Genomic DNA, 27,729 nt, shown 5'->3' with positions numbered 1-27,729 from the left:
GAGCAAGATTTGAACCTCCAACCTTCAAATCACACTCTAGTCAGTACAAAAAAAAGTATATAATCCAAGTAAACACAAGACAATACTAAAACGGAGCATTGTTGGACGTGTTAAGAGTCTGCACGTTAGCGTAATCTCCATTGTACGACTAAAGTGAATGGCGTTGCATTGTAGAGCTGGGATCAATACAGCGTTGTCATAGGCATCATGCGACAGGGCTATTCTTAGCTTTCACACGCCCCAGTGAGGAGAGATAGAGCTCAAGTGAGTGGGTGTCCTTCTGTACATCTGTCCATGTGAGGACAAACGAGGAAGTCCACTCTATGTCCGCGCGCCGTGGATCTTTTAAGTACAAACACGTATGTATGTACTTTTGAGTGTACACCTCATCTCTCTGTGATGACGGGCTTCTCTGATGTTTTTCTTTCTTGTGCGTGTTTTAAGATGTTGTAGGGTTTGGTGGATTTATTAGATTTTTATGAGCAAAAAGCAATTTCCCTGTTCCTTTGCGCTGGGCTATGTGAGCGGTCAGAAATTTAAAGGGGAAAAATCAACTTTTAGAAGCGTTTAGCGTGTGTTTCCTCATCAACTGTGAGTGTTTTCTTGCGTTTGAGGCTCGGTTGCTTTGAAAATTGCTGTTTTCACCTACCCCCTATCCTTCGTCACTTCACTGTACTAGCAAATATTCCAAAGTTTAGACTACAGGTCATGCGTGAAGGGTTCAGAACCGGTGCGTAGTGGATTTTACTGATTTACTAATTATGTTTATGTCGAGTTTATGTCTGGATCAGTGGACAAACACTCTGCAACTGAGCTACTGTCGCCTCGTTCTTGTAGCTCATATCTTTAATTCATAGTTAGTTCTCATTGAAAAATATTTTAGCTGTGTTTTAGTCTCACTTTCAAAAAAAAAAACAAGTATTTAAGTGTTTACTGCAGGGCCGTCAACAGAAATTTGGGGGCCCAGGGCAAGAAACCTCACATGGGCCCCCCTTTAATATAAATGAATAGGATGAAGGTCGAATTCTGGGCCCCTAAGACCCTGGGACGAGACATGAAATTTTTCCAACAATAAAAACAAGTAATTAAAACTCTACTGCTTGTTACAGTGAAATTCCAGTTTACGAAAAACATTCTGCAGCTTTGAACATGAAGTAAATATTCCAGTTTGCAAAGAAGAAAATGTAAAATAATGATCCACATATTATTGTCATAGTTTCATTTTAAATACCTGAATCATCTTGGGTATTTTAATGTCGTCTTCAAACCTACATATCTCAAAAACAACCCAGCGCAGATAAAACCCTCTAATTCTACGGGGACAACATCGCTATAGAAATAGAAAAAAACAAACAATCAAACGGAAGAACAGAATGGGAGGGATTACGCCAATATGCCGGGCTGACAGTAGCGCTGTGGCTGTGCTGTAGGGAGAAGCACATTTATCAGGACTAGAGCCTGAGTTTGGACGCGTGCCATCGGTATCTGAGGCACAATATCTCTCAGAGCGTGGCCCCCACATAAACACCCAAAACACCGAGGCTGCTCCTTCAAACCAAACGCACGGCTCATTTGTGTACAAGCTTTGCACCGGCGTTCATAGATTACAACAGGACAGGAATTACTGTTGTTTTAATGCAGCATATTGACGGCAAATGGTAATATATCTGAATAACCCAAAAGCGATACATCCGATAAGTCCTGGTGGTTTCAGTTTTGCGGGGGAAGCTGCTGTGAAGTAAATGTTGTAGTAGTAAATACTTTTAAATTCGCGCACTGGTGGTTCTCTGGTAAACGATCACAGTTTTATATCACGCTGTACATCAAGGAACCACTCGCCCATTCATACAACAGTGTACGCAGACGCTGGGGGTGAGCTGGGTTAAGTGTCTTGCTCAAGGACACAACAACGGCATTCATCTGTGGCCCGTGTGTTTAGTTCATAGATAATAAATATACTCATGATTCCTTTTGGTTAGTTGTCATTGACAAATAGTTTCAAACAGCCTTATATTTACTTCCAGGTCCGTCAACAGGAATTTTAGTTTCCGGGGCAAGAAACTTCACATGGGCCCCCCCTCTAATATAAATTAATAGGAAGATGGTCCAAATCTGGGCCCCTAAGACCCGCTTTACGTGATTCTGGCATTTTTATTTCGCTATTGTGTCCGTAAATTAAGATATGAACATTAATAACAGACAAATGAGGCGCCTTCTTTCCCCGAAGTCACTCCCGCTTAGCGTTAGCAACAGGTTTGATTGACAGCGTTGCTAAGCGGGAAGGAGCGTTATCTTCAACATCCTCGCTCCTGATTCGCTCTTTGGTTGCTATGATACTCAGAATTCAAAATATGGCCCCAAGTTCGTCGAATTCTTTATACAGTTTATGTTTCAGCGCCGTGTCTATTAGTCCACCACCGCATAATACGCAATTTTTAAGAGAAAAACAATGGCTCGTTTGTCTTGACGATTAAAAGGAAGTCGTGAAGTTTCCCTAAACATCATTAGAGAGTATTTATTACCGTGTGTGCTTGTGGTTTGGATTAATGGCTACAACAGCGAGTCACACTGACACCAAACATTTACAGGGGCTCGGTACATTTTTGTAGTTGTCAGAAGTCGCAGATTTGTTATTTGTATGTGAGATCGGAGCCAGCGTCCCATAATTCAAAGCAGTGTCTGGCAAATGAAGAAATGCTGATGGAGACGGAGGCAGGCCGCAGCTCTCTGTAACTAAAAACAAAGATTTAAATGTGGCTCATTCTCCCAGACAACAAAAGGCCTCAGTGGTGTGATTGCTCTAATTACACTCAAAGTAAATAATGTGTACACAGCGGCTTTCACGTTAATAAACTTGATTATGCATCGGATCTGTGAATCATATGCGATATTTAGGAAGTTGTTTGGCAGGAGAGCGGTTAGGGGAAGCGCAGGGGTGGCTACTCTGTCAAAAGTTTGTTCTTCAGTGAATCTTTTCAATGAAGAAAACGGATGCAGTTACGGATGGGACGATACAGAACTACAACAACTTCTACACCTCCCACCTCTTTTCCCTGGTATTTAACACTAGACCCACCTCTTCTCCCTGGTATTTAACACTAGACCCACCTCTTCTCCCTGGTATTTAACACTAGACCCTCCTCTTCTTCCTGGTATTTAACACTAGACCCTCCTCTTCTTCCTGGTATTTAACACTAGATCATCCTCTTCTCCCTGGTATTTAACACTAGACCCACCTCTTCTCCCTGGTATTTAACACTAGACCCACCTCTTCTCCCTGGTATTTAACACTAGACCCACCTCTTCTCCCTGGTATTTAACAAGATGTTTTATTGTTTTTTTTTTTTTTCTTCATATCATGTTATCTGTCTATTTGTTTTTAATTTTTTTGTGTTTTTTTGTGTTTTTTACTTTTATTACTAATAAACCAGAACTAAAAGATGAGATGAGCCACGAGCTTTTACCTCATTTTATAACAATCACATTTTGCACATTTTGTCGTTTAGTTTACAAACATGTCGTCTCAATGTATTTTTTCTTTATTTCTATATTTTCTAGTGTCATTGTGCTACTACTTTTTAAAACCACATCTTCTCTATAGTTGTAACTCTGCAGCTTTAACCCTTTTTTGTCCAATCCATAATTTAAAAAAACAAAACCTCATGAGATTATTTCTTTACGTGCGCACACTCTTTTGTCTCATCTCTTAAGGTCTGGTCCGTGATTATAACAGAACTCACATAAAGCACATCAAGAGCACAGGCAGACTCCATATTACACTTATCTTTCCCCCACATCAAACCGTAACAGAATTATGTAAGACGCTTTTCCATTTAGAAAGGTGCATGATGTAATATCGCTGTTGTTTAAGAGCCAGCCCATGAGCTTAAGACACACAAGCCAGAAAAGTGCCTCCTGTTCTATTTTTCTAAACATACGCGTTATAAATTTATCAGTAGCAACAGCGAACGGACGGTGTTCAACTGTAAACAGCCGACTCCACAGACTCTGCACATTAGCGACGGGGCTTTCGGCTCGTTTATGGGATCCGAATCTTTTGGATCTGTTTATTTCAAAGAGCCGTTCAAAGGACTGGCTTTTTTTACTATTTATTTATACGACAGAAGCCAATGTGAGAAGTCAGTTTATCTACAAACTCATCACAGACAGAAACAACCGAGGCTCAGATCTGTTTCAAATGGTTCAGCTGTTAATGTGATGTTTTTGGAGCTGAAAACTCGCACTGCTTCTGTGATGATTCTTGTGTTGGTTCATTGGTAAATCAGCGTAAAAATGCATAAAAGAAAAAAGAAAAAGATTTGGCTCTTTTGAAAATGAGATTCAGTTCCAACCATTCATGTTAAGGAATCGTTCAAAAGAGCCGAGTCGCATATACACCTTACAACATCCTCGCTCCAGATTGGCTCTTTGGTTACTCCAAGTTCGCTCCTGTAACAGCCAAACTCGATCTTTATTTGACTGGAGCCGAACGCTTTGAGTGACATAAAAATCTGAAAGAAAAAGATTCCGCTCTCTTTAAAATGAGATCCAGTTCCAAACATTCATGTTAAGGAGCCGTTCAAAAGAGCCGACTCGCACACAAGTCGTAACATATCACTCCTATTCTCTGATCACTGCACTGGCTCCCTGTTTCATCCCGGATTAAGTACAAAATCCTCCTGCTGATCCATAAAAGCATCGCTGTATCTGCAAGACCTGATCACTCTTCAAACCGCACCCTCAGATTTTCAGGTGGCTCCTTCAGGTCCCTCCTCCACCTCCCTGTCCAGCTGAGAGCCACACAGAGCCTGGACTTTTTTTTTTTTTTTTTAAGCTAATCTAAAGACCTTTTTTTATTTAGAAAAGCTTACTGTTGATGTTTTTTTTTTTTTTTTTAGCATATAGCAATAAGTATTGGTTTAAAGTTTTTGTTTTATTGTAGCACTCTGAGATTCTATGGAATGAAGAGGGCATTATAGATAAAATTATTATTTTTATTTTATTTTATTTTATTTTATTTTATTTATTTTTTTATTATTTTTTTATTTTTATATACACCTTCCAACATCCTCTCTCCAGATTGGCTCTTTGGTTGCTATGACGACGCCCGCCTCCAAGTTTCTCCTATTTCTCCTAAGTTTGCTCCTATAACAGCCAACCTCGATCTTCACTTAACTGGAGCCGAACGCTTTGGGTGACATAAAAATCAGACAGAAAACTATTCGTCTCTTTTTAAAACGAGATCCGGTTCCAACCATTCACGTTAAGGAGCCGTTCAAAAGAGCCGACTCGCATATACGCGTACACGAGCATATGGGCATTACCTAACGAGCGCACTCAGACAAACACTGCGACACGTATATTTGCTTTTTACTGCGAGCAAAGGCAAATATAAAGACACAAACTGCTCATGAAATCAGTAAAAACGCAGTAAAAACACAGTACTGCCTATTCTGTTTCAAACATACCACACGCCATTACCGGCCCAGACTCAATTACACCTTCTATTATTGTTGGAGTAATGACAAGTCCAGACATGATCCCACGTGGGGAATGGTGCAATTAAAAAGTAGCGCAAGCAATGTTTTTGTTTTGTATCTTTTCTTCCCTCTGTTTTGTTTTTTTTTTTTTTTTGAGCTAAAAGGTGAAAATCCAGACCATTTTTGGCATCATTTTACACTAGTAGACAAATTATAACTTTGAGCTACAAAAAACAGTGTAAGTGAGATATCGATCTGATTTTCACACTTAAAATTGAAGTTATGTGTGTGAAAAAAGATCTATTTTTGCTAACTAGTACTCAACTCCACAATATACTAACTTAAGGTGGACCTATTGTGCTTGTGTCTGTGCTATAATTATAACATAATCATCCACGGGTGTCAGAGATTATAATTTGCACGTTTTAAATCACTATATTTATCTAAAACAACTTAAAGAGGATAAAATAATAATAATAATAATAATAAATACATAAAAAAAAAATGGTATAAAACATGAGTAATAATAATAATAATAATAAATACATAATAATTGTACAAAACATTAATAATAATAATAATAATAATAAATACATAATAATTGTACAAAACATTAATAGTAATAATAATAATAATAATAATAATAATAATAATAATAATAATAATAATAATACATTTCTCTCCTTTCTTCCCATCTATATTCTCTATACCTTCCTTTCTAACTTACGAATGACTAGTACTAGCACTTTCCATCTTTACCTTACCCCCCTCCAAAATCACAGAAATGTCCCACACACACACACACACACACACACACAACACAACACAACACAACACAGACTTGTCACACAACTGTAAATAGCTGTTACGTTCACAAACCATGTTATGTCTTGGTTTGTCTTGTATGTCTTATCACTACTTGTCACTATTGTATATGTACGGTCACTATATATGTACGTCTGATACCGCCGTAAAACATCATCACAACACAGCGCCCCCTGTGGATAGCTGCTAGCAAGACATTAATTAAGAAAATAAAATTGAAGAACTAAATGAGTACGTCACAGTGGGCGTGTACGGTGGAGGTGAAAATGTGACTTGATCAGCAATATGGCGTCTTAAAGATCACTCAGGCATGCACAAATCACTCCAAAAGCAACTTCAAGAGGGTCAACGAGAATATGGAGAAAAGCTCTGAAAAGTCCATTTTGCATAACAGTCATCTGCATATAGATGTACATAATACTTTAGATGCTCGAGCTGGTTCAGGTTCACTATGACTTTTCTGTAGTGGAGTGTGGCAGCCGCTCGTCTCCATGGAGAGGTCACTGCTTTGCCTGGGATGCTCCACAGTATGGCATTAAATAGCTATGTGTTTCATTACAGGTGTTTCTCTCCATAACTCTGCCCTGTTGCCCTGGTCAGGTGACATTTCCTGCTTCTCTCTATGGAGATTGTTACGTTTAATGCCACACGCTGGATCATTTCAGCCAAAGCAGTCACATCTTCAGAGACACAGTGTATAAATGTGTTTGTGTTAGTTTCACGACGTCCTTCTAAATAAAGTCTGCACACTTTGCAGCTTGCGAGTGGATTGTTTGAAAAAGTCATCTTGTACTTTGACCTGTTTATATTTTGTTTGAACGCCCTCAGCAGGTGAAAACAAATGGAGCAGTGTAATAGTCTTAACAGACCCACAGACAGGGGTCTCCACGGGGCAGAACTGTAAACTACATCACACACCGCACCTCTGCTGCTAACGGAGCTAGCTACAGGCTAACGGACTTCATCATGCACGACTTAGAGACAGCTGAGGGCAAACTCCGCCCAAGAGCAAAGACCTACAAGAAAACCTCTGCATTTCCCCGCACGTTTTTGTCCATTTCCATAAATCAGCCTTTAGTGAGCAGCCGCAGTTCGATTATGAATATTTCACTGTATTGTTTTATGCTGTGTTGAATAGTTAATGCGCCGCAGCTTTGGCACAAAAAAGCCATTTCAAATCGAAATAACATCAAGAGCACAGACTGAAGTGGCAGGTCAGAACTTAGCGTCAAACACATTCAGAGGAATCACATGCGTTGTATGATGTAACCCTGCCTTCTTGCCTTTTCTCCCGGGACCAACAGCCTTAGATTATGGATAAAAGTGAAAAACCGAACCAGAGGAAGTGTAAGTGTATGTCCCTGCTGGCCCATACTCAGGACCGACACTGTCACGGCTGTAAACAGTACACCACTTTGCTCTTTTTGTATTTACTGTATGAGTCATGAGACGCTTCACCTCTTCTCCACTCATCATGTCACTGTGATTGTCATTTTGATTTAGTTTCAAGTCGTTTTGGAGCAAATAAACTGATTATGTGAGGTGGGAGCCCTTACTTAGACACACCCTCAGCAGTTTGTATGTTTACTGTAGGCAAGATGAAGTAAATGCAGTAAAGTACTACACTTAAGTACAAATTTTACCTAAGTAATGGACACTTTTTACTTTTACTTCACTACATTTGAGAGCAGTATCTGTAATTTCTTCTCCACTACATTTCTAAACAGGCCTGAAAAGATAAAGTATTTTTTGAATTGTCTGAGACCTGCTGAAAAGGCTGAGAGGTTATTTTCAACACGAGCAAAGCAAAAATATACAAATAAAAACAGAAAGAAAAAACCCCCCGATTGATTCAGTTGTTTCTTTTTCAAGATTCAGCTCAAATCTTTACCAAAATCAGTACATTTGAAGCTTTATACACCTCAAAATCTGCGCAAAATAGGTTTACCCATTACTCTTTAAGTACATTTTTAAAGAGGTACTTTAATACTTTTACTTAAGTTGATTTTTCCATGTGATACTTTTACTTTTACTATTTTTTCACATCGTTATCAGTATTTTTAAGTAACAAAACACTAGTAACAGGGCAGAGTGGCTGCATTTTAAATTACCATAGTTTCCTCCACAAACAACAAAATATCCTCTCTTATTCTGCATAAAACCTGCAAACCTTAAGCCTAAACCTGTGCAAACATGTTCTGAAATATGATTCTCGTAACAGCGTTTAAAATGTGAACTTTAAACATAATCCTCATATTAAAACAGAAATCAAAAATCGATTTATTTTCCCAAACTGTTGCGTCTTAGATCTGATCGTGGTAAAATCAGGAGTAGCTGGTCGTGTACAGACGTGTGTTTTCGAGTAGGTACACGGCGCTGAAGTCATTTAGTAATGGTTTGCTTTAAATGAACTCCTCCTTTGTAGGACTCAAGGCTGCATAATCCTCTCAGTACTTTGTCAGTTCTTGTTGCGTCTGATCAGTCTGAACGATTGATCTGAACTACAGCCGTCGCTCCGCACACTTCCCCCTCACGCTGGGAATTCCTTTGTCTGAAAACCGAGTATAAACTCCTTCATGACCTAAATATCAACACCTGGTGGCGCTGTCTGGTTAGATTCGAACATTTAAAACATCCACTACGTAACTTTTCCAGTAGAGGGTCCATAACATGTGATTATTTGCTGCATAGTATGGCAGAAAACAGCTTTTATTGCTCCAAATCGCCTTGAAAAACATGCATTCTTACTGTGCGTGGGGTCTTCTCTCCACAGATATGACCTGTCTCCGTGGAGGTAGATAAGTTAAATGCCAAACTGTGGAACATTCCAGACCGGAAGAAGGTCAGAAGGGCCGAAACGTTCTAATAAAAGTGAGACAGTGTGGGGGAATCTTCTTAAAACCTTTGAGCCAATGGCCTGTCCTCCAGCGCACCTGTAGCATCTCCATGGAGACGAGCAGACTGCAGACCCTCCACCAGAAAAGTTACAGCATGAACCTTTAAACGCGCTCGTATTATGCTAACGCTCCTGAAGTGCTACCTTGAGGTGTTTTGCTGCTGTGCTTAAGCCACCCATTTAATCCCTGTGCAGCGTGCATGGTGGGCTCCCAGTCTGAGCCCTCTCGGCCTGTGGGGCTCTTCGTTTCCTTGTTCCTCTCTCGCTCCCGTATCACTTTTCCCTGCAAGGGCAACGCCGGCCGCCTAGACCTGCTCCAAAGTGACCCGTCAGTAAAATCTGATCCTTTTAGACAGCCAAAGTCTGGTCGAAAAGACGCCAGATGCCCTAACGTCGTCCTCTAACTGCACTACAGCAGCAAGACAAGCTTTTCTATCTCCAGCAACTTGAGATTGTGTCGACACAGACAAAGCGAAGCAGACTACGGCAGGGAAGGGGGAGAGAGGAGGGACTTTGGGGAGGTAACGCAAAGTAGACTACGGCAGGGAAGGGGGAGAGAGGAGGGACTTTGGGGAGGTAACGGAAAGCAGACTACGGCAGGGAAGGGGGAGAGAGGAGGGACTTTGGGGAGGTAACGGAAAGCAGACTACGGCAGGGAAGGGGGAGAGAGGAGGGACTTTGGGGAGGTAACGCAAAGTAGACTACGGCAGTGAAGTGCGAGAGAGAGACTTCAGGAAGGTAAGACAAAGCAGACTACAGCAGTGAAGGGGGACAGCGGAGGGACTTTGGGGAGGTAACGCAAAGTAGACTACGGCAGGGAAGGGGGAGAGAGGAGGGACTTTGGGGAGGTAACGCAAAGTAGACTATGGCAGTGAAGGGGAAGAGAGGAGGGTAGACTTTAGGAAACTAAAACAAACACAGCAGTGGAGGGGGTAGACAGGGAGACTTCGGGAAGCTAAAACAAAGTAGACTACAGCAGTGAAGTGCGAGAGAGAGACTTCAGGAAGCTAAGACAAAGCAGACTACAGCAGTGAAGGGGGACAGCGGAGGGACTTTGGGGAGCTAAAAAAAAGTAGACTATGTCATTGAAGGGGGAGATAGGAGGGACTTCGAGAAGCTAAAATAAAGTAGACTACGGCAGTGAAGGGGGAGAGAGGAGGGAAGACTTCAGGAAGCTAAGACAAAGTAGCCTATGGCAGTGAAGTGCGAAAGAGAGAGACTTCAGGATGTTAAGACAAAGTAGACCACGGAAGTGAAGTGGGAGACAGGAGGGGAGATGTCGAGAAGATAAAATAAAGTAGACTATGGCAGTGAAGTGGGAGATAGGAGGGACTTCGAGAAGGTAACACCAAGTAGACTACGGCAGTGAAGTGCGAGAGAGCGCCACATTAGGAAGCTAAGACAAAGCAGACTACGGCAGAGAAGGGGGAGACAGGAGGGGAGACTTTAGGATGGTAACATAAAGTAGACTATGTCAGTGAAGGGTGAGATAGGAGAGACTTGGGGAAGCTAAAATAAAGCAGACTACGGCAGAGAAGTGGGAGACAGGAGCGACTTCGAGAAGCTAAAACACAGGATCAGTGTAAATGTAAAATATGTCAACTCAGGTGCAAAATGAGCATGGGTTAGAAACGCTGAGTGGAACATTTTGATGCGTCGCAACATGGGATGGATGACATTTGCAGACTGCTGAGAAATGGAAAAAAAAAAAGTTGATTTAATTTCCTTGTTCTTATATGAATGTGTAACTTAATAGTGATCAATCAATAAACAGAGCAAATCATTTTAGAGTCCACAGTGTCAGCCATTCTACTGTCATAAGTCCTGTATTACACAAAAACGACACATGTAAGCTTTAAAACACGTTATAATGCTGTTAACGCATCAAAAACAGACCAGGAGTTGTGTTTTGTTTCATTCACACATGTTTGACTAAGCTTTTATTATTAATCTGTAACATCACCAAAGCTCAAAAGGCTCTGTTCCACCTTGTGATGTCATGAAGTGGTAGTTTTCAAGTTAACAGCTCCTTTTAGATTTAGTAATTCCAGAGCTGAAATGATCCAAATGATTCTAGAAATGAAGGTGTGTGGAGTTTAAAAACACAGTGGAGCACTTCCTGTATCACCACATGATGACATCACAAGGTGGAACAGAGTGTTTTCAGTTTGAGAGACGAACTCAGCCTAAATATGCAGGGTTCGAAATGAAACAAAACACAGCTCCAGGTCTGTTTGTGACGAGGAAACATTAAAACATAGATCAGAAAACAGCATAATATGGGCCCTTTAATATGTGTATAAAAGTATAAATTTTAGGTATCTGTACTTTACTTAAGTACATTTTGTAACTAGACTGTAAAGTTAAAGTATTTTTTTTTATTGTATGAGACCTGCTGAAAAGGCTGAGGGTTTATTTTTAACACGTTCATAATTTGAGCGACTAAAATATAACAACAAATAAACAAAAACAGCCAGAATAAAAAGGTCGATTTAATTGTTTCTTTTGAACAAAATTCTGCTCAAATCAGCTTCATCACAAAGACACAACATTTGAAGCTTTATAAGACTCAAAATGTACATGAAATACTTTAAAGCTCTTACTCTTTAAGTACATTTTTAAACAGGTACTTTAATACTTTCACTTAAGTTGATTTTTCCATGTGATACTTTTACTTTTGAGTATTTTTTCCCCTTCCATGACTGTGTATATGTGTATGTGACGCCATGTTTGCCTCGTTATGTATTTTCCAAAATGTTTTTACAATGTTTTTCTACTGTAAACCTGTATATATCTACGTATCCTCGTATTTCCTTTGGATCTTATGGTGACTTTTAACATCTGTCCTAATAAATGTCTAAATAAAATAAATAAACGCTGCACAAACTAGCCACATTATCAAATTAAAGATCCATAAGACAAACTAAGATAATAACTTAATGATTTGCCTTAAATAGACTTTTCCCGAGTCTCAAGAACCAGACGTTACCGCAGTTTGACTCTCGAACGCACACGCCGACCTCGAACATGCGTCTCAACCCAGACAGATGTAGCGATTCGCACTGGTCCTAATTTGATTGTGCCATTGATGTGAGATGTTGGCAGCGGCCGTGATGCCGGGGAAAGGTAAGAGTAAGTGACAAGGACGCTCAGCTTAGCGCCAAGGTCTGTGTGTCGCGTAAGAGCCACTGAGCCGGTCCTGGGAGCCGCTGCGGAGCCGTCCACACGTTTAATCTGAGCTTTGAGATGAACTTACAGCTAGACTTCAGACCACGTCACGACATTGTAAAGGTCAATCATATTTAATACAGATGGAGGAGCTTATAAACTGTATATATAAATGGACATAGCTAACCCACTTCTGGCTTCAATTCACTTTCTATTGAAAAACTAGCCTCTCTCGACTTGTCGTTTTGCTCTTAAAAAGTTCGTATTAACCCGCTCTACATAATTCTGCTGTTTTTATTTTGCTTTTGTGCCCGTAAATCAAGATATGAACATTAATAACAGACAAATCAGGCGTCTTCATTCCCCGAAATTGCGTTGCTAAGCGGGAAGGGGCGTTACTTTCAACAACCTCGCTCCGGATTGGCTCTTTGGTTGCTATGATACTCGCAGTCCGAATTCCTAATATGAAACTCGGCTCTAAATCCGCCGCTATAACTGCTAGCCTCGATTAGCTTCATTTGACGTCACGCTTACTCAGTCCGCTTTTTTATTCAATCTATGATGCAGCTAAAGCAAATATTGTTAAAATGCTGATCTTATTACTGCCGGCTTAGCGATTAGCTCCTCTAAAACAAAATATTATATCTTTTGTGTGCAGAAAAGTCCTCAAAATGTTGCGTAAAACTGAAACTCTATTAACTCTATTACTCTAAACTTATATTAAACGCATAACCTGAGTCAGAAACCAACATAAAAACGCCAATTTTCCCAAGATACCAAATTTAAAATACTTGTTTACATCTTTGACAGCCTTAACCCTTAACCCGTTACTCTAAAAACGACGTTGTATTTAGCATAGCATCATTAGCATACTCAAATACTGCACTCAAATGTGTTTTCAGCATCTCAATTATAGCAGTTTTGGTTTTACTCCTGATTAATTCTTTGAAAAGTACAATAGAGAGTGTATTTTCCATAGCTGCCTCGTTCTAGGTCTCTGATATGGCCGAGTCTGTCAGAGCTATTTATGTTCCTCCCGGTGCCGCCTGACTGACATACTGTTATGCTGTGTGCCTGGCGTGACATCTAAGGCCCAAGTGTTTATTTTCATGTTGTGTGAAGGATCATTAGACTTTTATAGTCCCGTAAATCACACAGATAGGGAGAGGTAACGTGTCCGAGCCTATTCCACTGGCCTCTATTACACGGTGATATACAGAGCGGTGGATATATGGGAAGAAATGGACATTGATCTGCAGCGTCTATGTGACATCACGGGGGCTATGGTTATATCACACTTAAAGCCATGTAACTAACCACCCGCTGTTTGGGAGCCAGCAACAGTTTTTCACTTTTATTACAGACACACAGGCATGAATACAGATATATAATGAATTCTGTTATAAACTTGGATGGGGCCACATTAAAAATGATGAGGGGGAAACAACAGACTGTCTGCAATTATAGGTCAACTAATGAGTGGTGTAACTCAGGACTATTTGAGAGTCTAAAGCCTGACACACACTACAAGATCTTTAGACCGATGTAGGAGACGATTTGCTTCTCCTCAACTTCAGATCCTCGTATACGATTTTTAAGCCGCTGCGTGTGCTCCTTCATAGACTGTATAAAGACGTGGACTAAGCGAGTGTGACGTCACCCGCGGCGTTCAGCTCCGGTCAAATGAAGCATTTTAAGACATTTTAAGGAATTTTAAGACCAAAATGACGAGTCTGACAGCAGCAGTTACAAAGAGAGGAGCCACAGTTTTTCAATAGAAAGTCAATTGGAGCCAGAGTTGATGGAGTCGGAAGCTATGTCCATTTATATATACAGTCTATGGTTATATCGTAAACACAAAACTTCACCACAGCAACAGCAAACAGACTGTCAGGGGTAGACGGAGTGACGGACGCAGAGGCGCAAGATACAAACTCAGACTCGGGAAATAGTAGAAATAATTAGGCGACTTTATTACTCACCTCTTGTAAAGTTAATGACCCCCCCAGTCCACAAAACAGCGCTATGAATCTAGTTTGAAGCATTTACATCCACACGGCGAGGATCAGGCTGAAGCTGCTGCAGATTAGCGATAGCGAGTCTACTCCTCGTATAGTTTATCTCCAGCTTTCTGTGCGTTAAAAGTATTTGTCTGAACTCCTGCGCCGCGTTTCACTAACAATAATGACACAGTTTTGACTTGTATCTAAACTAGAAGTGCAAAGGTCTGATCTTTGGATACTTTAGAGTTTCAGAGTGAATCGTTTTAATGTAGACGGGAAACAGGTGCGCTCACAACTTTTAGCTTGCGGTGTACGGTCCCTTCACTGCCATATTTCACTACAGTCTTTGTGCTCGTAAATTTAAAATCTCACCCGATTCTGTTCATGTTTGTAGTCTAGCTTAAAAATCTCAAGCTTAAAAATCATTTAAAACTGAAAAATCATTTAACACTAGCCGACTTTAGGAGACAGAAGTTATTGCATCTAATATTCAAACAGCTATTTCCCGACACCACAAGCAGCAGCAGAAGAAAAAAAATAATGGTGATTGGAACATTAATAACAGCTAAAATATAAAAACGCTAAAAAAATGACCTCATAAAAAGCCAAACAATTGTTCCACGTGAGTGTTTTTCATCGGTGTAAATAATGGGACATGTTCGCGGGTGATTACAGATCTGTATAAACACAAATTAGATAAAATTAGCAGCTTTTTTTGGTCTTGGAAAACGTTTGTAACAGTTTAACCTGCTTTTGTTCTGTCACTTACAAACTACCATCTTGATTCTCTTGCGATTTGACAGTTGACGTTCATTCTCTAACTGTAATACTGCTCTAGAACAATAACCATTCGCTATAACTATAACCACAGCCATATCTGACAGAGTCCTCGTTGGTGAAAGTGACATTTGTGCTGCGGCGGTATCAATGGCCGGGTTGTGACCTCCAAGCTGCCAAGATCCAATTTGACTTTTCCTTCATTGATCTGTCCCTGTCAGTTTGTCATGTGACTCTTGAGCATCGCACACGACAACACCAACTGTTCCCTTTCACTTCCCCTCATTTACCTCCAAAAACAGATCCTCCACCTCCTCTGGGAACGCCAGACAACCCCGCTCTCTCCCTTTTGCAGTTTCTAAATATAGACTCCTGAATATTGGCTCAGTGTTTTGGAAAATAACTTTACAGGACATGCAGTATGATGATTTCAATTAGCTATGAAGATGTTTTGATGCGAACGCTTAAGCGGGGCTCTCTTGAGATCATCGCTGGTTTCGCGATCGATCGTCTTTGAGAGAGTAAAGGGTTACATTACGGTGATGAATAGCAGGGGGAGGTCAGACAATTAGGTCGGGGGGTAACGTCGTAGTCATCTCCAGCACTTAGGAGGCCGTAAACCACTCCACACATCAATCACACTGTGGAGATGAGAGGAAACAGAGCCGCTGGGTTTAAACTCTATTTTAACATAGAGGCTAATAACGGGTTTGTCATTTTTCACATTAACGCTGCATTTTCGCTGTAACTTTATTTATTTACGCTATTTTCTGATCCACGTTATAATGTTGTTTCCTCATCACAAACAGACCTAGACTTGTGTTTTGTTGTTGTTTCATTCACACATGTTTAACACACAAATCCTGCATTTTAGGCTGAGTTCTTCTCTCAAGCGTAAAACACTCTGCTCCACCATGTGATGTCATCATGTGGCGATACAGGAAGTGCTCGGCTGTGTTTTTAAACTCCACACATCTTCACTAGAATCATTTGGATCATTTCAGCCCTGGAATTGCTAATCTCTACTAAATTGAAGGTAAAACACAGATGTTAACTTGAAAACTACTGCTCGTTCATGACATCACAAGGTGGAACAGAGCGTTTTGAGGTTTGGAGATGTACAGACTAACAATAAAGTGTTACTCAAACATGTGAATGAAACAAAACACAACTCCAGGTTTGTTTTTGAGGAGATAACAACATTATAACAAGGCTAAAAGCTCACAAGAGTCAATTCTGGGTAATATAGGACCTTTAATAATGTGAAATTTTACATAGTTTGCAGTGACGGTTATTCCCCACTTTACACGAACATCCTAATTACTGACAGTGATGAGTTTACAAGCGCTTTTCACAACTCTCCTGAGACCTGTGCGCAGTTTTGAGCTAACAGCACTTAGCACGGTAACGCACACTTCCTAATTATCGGCCAATTAAACATTTTCTAACTAAACGCAGCGGTTTTCTGACATAATGTGCAATAATATGAAGAAAATCAAATGGGGGTGAAGAGTGGGGAGAGACATGCAGCTAGTAAAACAGCTTTAGGATGTTTCCCCCAAGACACAACAGAAAAAAAGCTCTTATATCTAGCACTTTGCATTACACATGTCATTAAAACTCAAGTTAGGCATAAAAAAGAGAAAGAAATCGGCACAAAATCAAATTCTGAGAAAACCCGTTTGTTGGTTTATATGTAAAACAGCCAAAGTTCTCTTAAATCTGTACAGCAGATAAGATAACGGCATCGCACGTACGTATACAGCCCATATATTAACCCTCACATAAATAAAACCTGATTTTGGTGGTTCATTTTCACAGTGTACATGTGTATGTTTGAATATGTGGCCTCATATTTTATACATGTTCAGTCATAAATAATTACAACCACTTGAAAACAGCAGGTCCAGCTATGCCTGACCTTCAAGATGTTCAAAGCGGTTTACATCATGGACACTGGGGGCGAGTGTCTTGCCCAAGGACGAAACGACAACATCAATATCATCTGCGGGAGCTGGAATCGCACCGTCAACCTGTGGGTCAGTGGATCTGATCGCTCAACCAATGATGTCGATGAGATAAGGATAGAAAAAATCACTTCTATGGCTGATCATTTGTTCGCTCTGCTGTTTGTATGATGTTGTTTACTTAAAAATCAGTTTACTGGGATTATCCTGCATTGTGTCAGTTGTATAAAGTTTAAATATTATCGTTTATTGTGATATTTCTCTGATTTTGAAGCGATATATCGTGCTTCAACATGTGTTATCACGACAGGTCTACTGGTCCAGGAGCATCACACACGGATCGTACTGTTTTCGTCTCCTTTACTTGGTCGGAGAGATTGTATCATAGATCGTGCCACATGTCTAACCACAGAGTGACCTTCAGCCTGGATCATCTGCAATGCAGTCATTAGTTTTATTTGTGTAGGAGCAGCCTGCGCAGACAGCACCTGGCTCTGGAAGTCGCACTCATTCCTCAAACACAACTCCATCGTGTGTGGTTAGTATCGAGAAGCACAGAACTCACCATTTGAGTCCGCCGCCTTTAACGCCTTCAGGACACGTTTCTCAACTATTTTAGCCAAAGTTGTTGCTTCCATACTCGTTACTGCTCTTAATATATATCCTCCAAATATTTGTTACTCCTGCGTCTCGTTTAAAGCTGCTAAAGTTCAGACAACAGTCAAAACGTCCCACGAGCACAGGAGGTCTGCTGGATGTCATGTGGCAGCCTCTGGTTCTAGGGCCTGGCAGCTTCAGAGAACCTAATGGAGATGGTGATAAACTGGACACAAGCTCAGACACCTTTCAGGGAGCTGCAGCTCAAGTGTTTTCATGTCAGTTCAAAATGGTGCTGGTAACGCAGGCACTTAATGTGGAATGTGAGGGGACGTGAACACAGTGGTTCCGATGCTTGTTATTATAATCATTTTGAAATAAAATTGCCTGGTACATTCACTGTTGTTATTTCAATAGCTGGCAGATGTGACTCAGGAAAAAAACGGCATTGATTTGTGAGGGTCAACTGGCCACTGCATAATAGCAACAGATCATTTGACTAAGTGTGGGTCTATGTGTTATTCTATGTAGCTCCTATCAGCAAAGATCACAACTGAGTTTAATGAATAAGATATGACCAACTGTTGAAGACTTTGGTCTGGCTGTGAGCACCATGTTGTCTTCACTTGACCTGAGCCTCTCTGTCTGCTGTGTCTGAATCACTGGCCTCTACACCAGCACTGTCCTAGTCATCCACACAAACGGCCCCTGGGACACAGAGGCAGCGTGCGACTGCAGCAAGTGAACAGCAAACAACAACACACAAATAAGAACTCGCCAAAGGTCATGACAAAAGGGTGTCAAAGCTATGCAAGAACAGACCAGAGTCATTTGTGCAGAGATGAATCCAGAGCCCAGAGCACTTTCCCCCTTTTTCACAACTAAAGTGCCTGGAAGTGTTCTGGCACTCACAAACAATATCTCCACTAAAGTGAGCGCATACGGAGAGAGACGGCAGAGCAGTGGGAAGACAGAGGCAGCGGCAGCACAATACTGCCTGCTGCACTGCAGCAAAATCTACACAGTGTAAACTCACACAGGCAGACAGCGCTGAGGGCTGACGAGCACACACCGGAGCTCAGGTTCTACAACTCACAGAACAGGTGACTTCAGTAATGGCTTTGTTTGTTGATGTACATTTGAGTTTCTGACCTTTTCATAAAAATGCAAAATAATTTTCTCCTTAAGAGAACTTTTAAAGACAAACTATTAAAGCGACGGCATGAGCCTGTGCATAAAGTGAATAAGAAGCATACGGCTGTCTGTGATTACATCTATAATAAAACTATATACACTACAATGTTTAATAAAGCTATATAAACTATAACGTCTAAGTACATCCTTTTTACAGCAGCTTACATAACAGAGGCGAATTCTGCACAGCACGATTCATTGTTTCTTCATCAGTGTAAACTCTACAGTGTAAGCCCTGAACAGCACGTGTTTGCCTATATCATATTTATGATTTGTTTTGACCACACCAATAAAGTAGTGTGTGTTTAAATTGACAGAGCGGGCCTGTGCACTTCCTGATCGGGTTACAGAGGCCGTGGGGAAGAGCCAGATGATGGACAACCATAATAAATGAGCTACAGGCCAAGAGTGACTCATGAAATCATATCTACAATCAATCTTAATCAAATCATAGAAGTGTAGTTTCAGCACAAGCAAAAGGGTTCAGCCGCTCACTGTGTGTCTCCTCTGCCACCGCCCATTCGCTCGCCAGCATAGGGCCGTGTCATTCGCCCATTCCGTCACCAGCATAAGGCCGTCTCATTCTCCCATTCAGTCACCAGCATAGGGTTATGTCATTCGCCCGTTCGCTCACCAGTATAGGTCCGTGTCTCTGGCTCTTACGGCAACAGCGGCTCCATATAGACTTTTTTCAGTTCAAAACACTACAAAGTGCTACATCAACAGTACACCTCACTAACAACCATGTACTGTATGTGTAGAAGGTAGAAACAGGAGCAGCAGTCGTATGAGAGTGTAGTGGTAAGACTGGTAAACCTGTTAGTCGCCTACATAAGTCTGCAGCTAATACCACTAGTGCAGTAATGGGCAATACCACAGATTTTTGTTTGTTTTCCAAGTAATACCATGAATAAAAATGCACTGAAGCTCCTCTGCGATAAAGAATTGTGACGTTGGCGTATAGAGACGAGTTTGTCAAATAAATTAGAAAATAAATATCATATACAACTTTTTTCAGTTCCTTTTAGATACCTCAGTCGGCATCGTTATATTAATATTTTAGTATCGATCTGTCCGTCATTAGTCCAACATCTGTATAAAGACGTGAACTAAGCACGTCGCACATCGAGGCTAGCAGTTATAGCGGCCGAATTCCAACCACGAGTATCATAGCAACCAAACAACCAATCCGGAGCCGAGCGGTTGAAGGTAACGCCCCTTCCCGCCTGCACCACTGGTTTAGCAGGGAGCAGGCGCTTAGCAACTGTGTCAATCAAATCTGTTGCCAACGCTAGCAGGGAGCAGCCTCAGGGAAAGACGGCGCCTGTGAGTTGTTTGTTATTAATGTTCATATCTGGAGTTACAGACACAAAAGCGAAATAAAAAACAGGATCATGTAGAGCGGGTTAATATGAACGTTTTAAGACTAAAATGACGAGTCTGACAGAAAGAGGAGCCACAGTTTTCCAATGTGAAGTGAATTGGAGCCAGAGTCGATGGAGCCGGAAGTGCGCCCATGATCACATCCCCATCTGGAACGCAGCGGCTAGCGGGTTAGCTATGTCCATGTATATATATAGTCTCGTAGATACTTAGACCTGAAGCGTTAGAACCCAAATGTGTCAGATTACTGTTCGCTGAAGTGACAAAATGATTATAACGTGACTTTCTTATGAATGGCCTTCGGTAGACGTTGCTTGTACACCGTATGCCCTGATACGTGCAAAAAGCTAGCTCTCTGGGGTTTCATTCACACCGCTCTTTAAGAACACCTCCACTGTAATTGTGTCAGCTTTTAATGCGAACAGGAAACTTCTGTGGGTGAGGCGGGCGCTCCGCTTAAACGCTTGTGGCTGCATTATACGGAGTCGATGGCCTGGAGTAAAAGAACGCCGCAGCTCCAGGAATAATATTTCACTCATGCTCATGTGGCTATCAGTAATTAGAGCAATTTCACATGGGCAAACGGGGGGGAAAAGCCTAAAAACACTGATTTAGTCTCACCGCAAATGAGATAGCTTCCATGCTACACTAACTGTGACTATATCAGGCTGAGGTGGAGAACGTGCTAGCTATGTCTTACACAGTTGATTTAATTACAGATAATGTTAGCGACGAGGAGCTAAATGCTATCAGCTAATGTTTTTTTTTTTTTGTAATGTTTTCTTTCTGGAGCGCTCTCTGCTTTAAATTTTACGTCAACTGCATTACAATAAGTCTTGATACTACTGTACTTAAGCCATATTAGTCTTAGTATGTATTCAAAACAACAGCCCTCCTTCTAATCCTCCCCGTTGTTTTTACACTATTCCCCTTCCTGTCTCACTCTAGCGTCTTTTTGCATCGTTGTGGAGCCCCGTGCATCATATCAGGCTGGCAGAGGCGCTCACCCTCTCTGGGGATCTGGAATAGTTAGTGATGCGCAGCTTTGTATCGTATAGCCAAAAATACTTGAGGGTCATTTTCCATGCACGCACTGGGCCACACTTCCACTCGCAGATCTGGGATTGTGGCAAACAGTTCCTGCTATTAAAACAAGGGGCTGAGCCAAATTACAAGATGATTTATGGAGGTTCCCAAAGACACGGGGCACCAAACCAAGTGGGAAAAGCACGGCTGGATTACCCGGCGATAACTGTTTTCAGCCGCTCGTTCATATCCCAGAGAGCAGCGCTTTTGAAATGCACTTATCCACCATTCACAAAGAGAAGCACTGAAGCCCATACGCAGATCACTCCATCTACACTCGGATCTACATTCAGAAGTTGACACTTTCTCAATGATTTCCTTGCACCTAGGCCCATAAAAAAATGCTGAAGGAAATATACAGAGATTCAGGAAACCATGAATATTTATACTGTATGTTCTGCCTGTACAGTGTTGTTGATGAACGTGATCTGCAATAATAAATGTTCCGTGCCCTGGTCCTGTTCCGTGGACCCGGATCCTGGCTGGATGACCCCTATCCTACCCTGGATAAGCCTCCCTCTGACCCACAGTTGAGTGGGGTCTGACCCTACACACTGGAACTCTATCTGCAAATGGATGTGCGTTAGTCTAGGTTTAGTCCTGGTTTAGTCCATGTTTAATCCTGGTTCAGTCCTAGTTTAATCCTGTTTAGTCCTGGTTCAGTCCTGGTTCAGTTCTGTTTAGTCCTAGTTTAGTGCTGGTTTAGTCCTGGTTTAGTTCTGGTTTAGTCCTGGTTCAGTCCTGGTTTAGTCCTGGTTCAGTCCTGGTTTAGTCCTAGTTTAATCCTGGTTCAGTCCTGTTTAGTCCTGTTTTAGTGCTGGTTTAGTCCTGGTTTAGTTCTGGTTTAGTCCTGGTTCAGTCCTGGTTTAGTCCTGGTTCAGTCCTGGTTTAGTCCTAGTTTAATCCTGGTTCAGTCCTGTTTAGTCCTGTTTTAGTCCTTGTTTAGTCCTGGTTTAGTGCTGGTTTAGCCCTGGTTTAGCCATGGTTTAGCCCTGCTTTAGTCTTGGTTTAGTATTTGTTTAATCCTGGTTCAGTCCTGTTTAGTCCTGGTTCAGTTCTGTTTAGTCCTAGTTTAGTCCTGGTTTAGTTCTGGTTTAGTCCTGGTTTAATCTTGGTTTAGTCTTTGTTTAATCCTGGTTCAGTCCTGGTTTAGTCCTGCTTTAGTTCTGGTTTAGTCTTGGTTTAGTCTTTGTTTAGTCCCGGTTTAGTCCCGGTTCAGTCCCGGTTCAGTCCTGGTTCAGTCCTGGTTTAGTCCTGGTTCAGTCCTAGTTCAGTCCTGGTTCAGTCCTGGTTCAGTCCTGGTTTAGTCCTGGCTCAGTCCTGGTTTAGTCCTGGTTCAGTCCTAGTTCAGTCCTGGTTCAGTCCTGGTTCAGTCCTGGTTTAGTCCTGGCTCAGTCATGTTTAGTCCTGGTTCAGTCCTGGTTCAGTCCTGCTTTAGTTCTGGTTTAGTCTTGGTTTAGTCTTTGTTTAGTCCCGGTTTAGTCCTGGTTCAGTCCTGGTTCAGTCATGTTTAGTCCTGGTTTAGTCCTGGTTCAGTCCTGGTTCAGTCCTGGTTCAGTCCTGGTTCAGTCCTGCTTTAGTTCTGGTTCAGTCCTGGTTTAGTCTTTGTTTAGTCCATGAGAGTGGATCTCTCCTCTCGTCTGGTTTCTCTTTTTCCCTCAGTTTTTTTTTTTTTTGCTGTGGTCAATAAGGAGGGTCTAGGGACAGGGGGCGCTCTGGGACACTTCTCCATTTTCTTGTTGTCTGATTAATTTACTTGTCTGTTTCTGTTTCACTGTTGATTTTCTAACTTTCTGTTGGTTAAATCATTTCTCATGTTCATCCCAAAGAGGCGACTGCTGCTGTGATTTTGAGCTTCACAAAAACAAATTTAATTGAAGGAATTTAAGCTTCAAATACGTCATTTATTCAACCCTCTTAAATAAATACTACCTCCCAAAATAACTGTTCATCGATCCTGTGTTAAACGATAAGACGATACAGTAATTATCATAACCCAGTACCACTCTAATACTACTACTACTACTACTACTACTACTACTTCTACTCTTCACGGTGATGAGCATGTTTCATAATGTTCACAGGAAAAAGCACCGTATATTTTTATGACGTCATTAATATAAATACAGCTGCTTTGTTGCTTGTATTTAAACTGACTGTAGTTTAGCTAAAATGTGTCGGTTCTGTTCTGACAGTAGAGGGCAGCACTGCACCTGTACGCAACCATTACTGCACAAATGAATACTTTAGATCTACTCCTTTCAAATTCTGGGCGCTGGGTACAAATCATCACCCGCACTACATTTTGTCTAATGAAAAAAATAAAAAATAAATAAAAATTGTGTAAAGGGCCCCCTCTCTGCACTAGGCCCCCGGAAACAGCACCTTTCACCCCCCCTCAGTCCGACGCCCCTGCTCCTTCATCAGTCTGGTGTTACCAAAGACCCAATACTTCCAATACTTTGAGTCTTTCCGTGTCTTGTCCGTAGATTTTCCGATATTTTGCTGTAAGAAAGTGCGGAGTGATACAAGGAGTGACACAAGGAGTGATACAAGGTGTGATACAAGGAGTGATACAAGGAGTGATACGAGTCCACTTTACTTTACTTTAAAACTGATTTAACTCTATCGTACAGCAGCGTTTTTAACATCTGTTCTGTACTCTCAAAAAAAACCTACTCAACCCCAACGCTTTTCATTCTCATGTTTATATTAAAAATCACCTGCACACACGTAACTCCGCCCCCCCCCGACGCCGTTTTGAAAAACCACACGGAGGCTCTTTGAGGGTCTGATGTTCCTCACCTTTCACATCACAGGTTTCACACTGTATGACTCACAGCACGGGGCCAATCAGCTAATTGTCTTTTTGTTGGGCTTTTAACAGCGTTACAACAAATATACCAGATTACCCGCGTGTGTGTGTGTGTGTATGTGTGTGTGTGTGCGTGTGTTTGCTTCGAGTCAAAACAAAAAGATCAAAAAGATTCAAAGTTTTATCACGGTTAAAGCGAGTCGCCGGAGCACTGAACGCAGATACAGATGCGAGTAACAGCGGTTCGTTTTCGCATCTTCAAGGCGCACACACGCACACACACACTCACACACTACTGCGAGCGAGGTGCGTAAAGTGTCTCGCCCAAGGACACAACAACACCGTTCATCTAGTGGGAGCTGGAATCGAACACTGTAATCGCTTCCGGACAACAAAACCAACCATCTGCGTTCAAAGTTTTGCTCCGTCGGGACAGGATTTGCAACAAAGACAGCGCAATAAATAATGATTTCTGGAAAAAAGAAGGATCATTTCAAATCTAAAATTGTATTCCGTCTAAAATAACCCACGCGTTTTACCAGAAGCGCACGTCCATACGGTTGAGAAGTTCATTGTGTTGCGTGCCCCCACTGGTTTAATTTGCTGTAATGAGAGAACGCGCTGTAATTAAAGGGGATGTGTAGGACTCAAACAAAAACTCCTACAATTAGAAGAATAACGGCACGGTTTTGCTAAAAATACCTGCTGCTACGGTTTCGCACGCCAAAACAAGTGTCATTTTAAACCTATAGTGATCCGGACGGAGCGTTTTCAAAAGCAACGCTGCGTTTTTTTCCCTCCTATTATGTTCCACTTTCTGTCGTTTAAAATAAGATGATTCTACAACTGAGAGCGGTTTTGAGTTACAGCGAAAAAGACACCTACTCATCTTTTTCCAGTGTGAAAAAACTCGGATTATTTTCAACATTTTGGCTGATTTCTGCTGCTTGATCTTGAGATACACTGCACATAGTGAAAACCAAAGCACTTCTTCACCACAGCGCTGACTCAACGCTCAAAACAAGTGCGTGTTGTGAAATATGGACCTGCGTAGTATGTAAATGTGTACGGGTAAAAGGTGCCGCGTAAAAGCCCCGCTCGCCGTAACAAAATGGAGACGGCGGCGGCGCTATTGTTTCGATGTGGCTCTGAAAGTGCGATCATGTGAGGAATTAGGCCGCCGATTAAGTCATTGATTATTTTGTGTTAAGTCCTGGGCGTGTGAGCGATTTACGGACACAAAATAATGGCGCGGTGTCAAAAAAAAACGGGATCATCGTTCACCGTTTCTGCGTTTTTGAGAAAGTGAAAGTGAAAACATAGCGAAGTTACAGGGGCGATTTTGATATTTCTTGTTTGCAGACGCCAATACTGACTTTGTTCGTTAGTTGGTTTAGTCAGATTTAGCGAGAACTTTCACAAAATACAGCATTGATGTGATTAATATTCGTTTTTTTTCGCTTGCAGTTCAGTAAAAAGGTGCGTGAAAAGTTCTTAAAGGTCCTATATTACACAAAATGGACTCTTTGGAGTTTTAAGTCATGTTATAATGTCATTTCCTCCTCAAAAACAGACCTGGAGCTGTGTTTTGTTGCATTCACACATGTTTGAACAATCCTCCAAAGCTCAAAACGCTCTGTTCCACCTTGTGATGTCATGAAGTGGTAGTTTTCAAGCTGCGTTTTACCTTTAGTTCAGTAGAAATTGGCAATTCTAGAGCTGAAATGATCCAAATGATTCTAGTGAAGGTGCGTTGGAGTTTAAAAACACAGCGGGGCACTTCCTGTATCGCCACTTGATGACATCACAAGGTGGAACAGAGTGTTTTCCGTTAGAGAGACTGTTTGAGAGAAGAATTCAGCCTAAATATTCCGGGGTTTGTGCGTTAAACGTGCGTGAATGAAACAAAAAAACACAACTCCACGTGTGTTTGATGAGGAAACATTATAAAATAGATCAGAAAATAGTAATACGGGCCCTTTAAACCTTATTTTCGGACGATTTCGGACGCAAAAAAGAAAAAGAAATAGTTGGAAAAAGTTAAGTCTGGAATAATTTTGGAACGCAACACTAAGTTTACCTGCACTACACCTGTACACACCAGCACAGTCCACATCAGGTGTTATAGTCGTGAAACAGTCTGGCTTCCTCTTTTATCGTTGCTATAAATACAAAAGTTCAAGCATTATACATCAGGCTTTTCAACGGCTCGCTGGTAGAGCTCTCACATCTACTGCCACTGCTTTAAAGTTCATGAAGAACATCAATGCTCTGGATAAAGCTGGACTTCACTCACATCTGCTCAAGGAAATGTTTAGTCCTGTGTCTGGATAAGATGAATATATTTGGTCGTCCGTATGTGTCAAAGTTGTTGTTTTGTAAGTTTTTCTAGATCTTTATTTAGCTTTACTGAAGAGAAAGTTAAAAAGGGGAGTTTTTACAGGGTTGGAATTGTGTGACTTTGTAATAAATGATTCTCCAGAGTGAATTTAAAGATGTCTCAAAATGCAGAACATGTGCACACAGTGTCTACGTAAAGCACTGATATCTCCTTTAATCAGTTGTTCTGACGTTCATCTGATAAACACATTTTAAACTGGTGCAGTACTGAAGTTGGGTCCAGTCACATGATCTGAAACGCCACAGAACATTCTTATATTGTTGGTTTTGAATGTTCAGACTTCATCCTAAAGTGAATTGTTTCCATAAACCCAGAGTTGTGAGTGTTTAGTTCATACAGATGCACTTTCTGTGTGTTGTGCATAAGCCTCCAGTGTAAATGTGTATTCTGATGTGTAAACCTCCATAAACCTCTTTGATTCCTAAAGCCTGAGTATGTGCAGACCCTTCCCCTCTCCTCCTTCTGGAGTAGACAGTGTCATGTCTGTGCTCCTGCAGTGTCAGCAGCCTACAGTCCCAGTCCAGCGCGGGTCTCCTCCAGTGCTGCAGCTGCAGTGTGGAGGAAGTGTTGTTGCTGCTGAGCACATCATCTTCAAAGCCACAACATGAGGTAACAAGTAGCCCATACTGGCGCGTGCACCTGGGCTGCACACACTGCCGCCTGTTGAAATCTCACTGTTTGCCCGCTTCTGTTGCTCACTACACTATTATCAGCCACTGCGACTGTTCATATCACACTAGAGTTTCTTTTACGCAAGAAAAGTCTATCATATTCATCGAAACCACGTCGAAGCTTGCGTACTGGCTTTACGTGCCCTGCACTTGTGTATGCCCCGGCGTCTACGCTAAAATCAACTCAACCCTCGGCAGAAAACGTGATTTTCCCAGCACTGCGTGATGCACACAGCGCTGCAGCACCAGCACAGACATAAAAGCATAGCGTGTCTCCTCTGGCATGCTCGTGCGCTCAAATACAGCCCGTTTAATGGAGAAGTGATGGTGCGGAGGGGGGAACACTGCTGCAGTAACCCCCAGGATGGACTCATCTGGTTAAGGACAGACTGGAGCACAATGACAGACCCTCTGTTCGGTTTCTACTGTGTGGGAGCTATTTGAAAAGTTAGGAGATGATGGTGCC

The 27,729-nt window shown here is 41.6% G+C and overlaps 1 protein-coding gene across 1 annotated transcript in view; it reads right to left on the bottom strand.

Moving 5' to 3' along the window:
- Positions 1-27,729, bottom strand: part of fgf14 (fibroblast growth factor 14) — a 128,201-nt gene that overhangs the window by 99,729 nt on the left and 743 nt on the right. The window lies entirely within an intron of this gene.

The sequence above is a fragment of the Periophthalmus magnuspinnatus genome, chromosome 21, assembly GCF_009829125.3.
Source record: "Periophthalmus magnuspinnatus isolate fPerMag1 chromosome 21, fPerMag1.2.pri, whole genome shotgun sequence".
Classification (NCBI taxonomy): domain Eukaryota; kingdom Metazoa; phylum Chordata; class Actinopteri; order Gobiiformes; family Gobiidae; genus Periophthalmus; species Periophthalmus magnuspinnatus.
The sequence above is the reverse complement of the archived record's forward strand: the minus strand, read 5'-3'. Positions and strand labels throughout refer to the sequence as shown.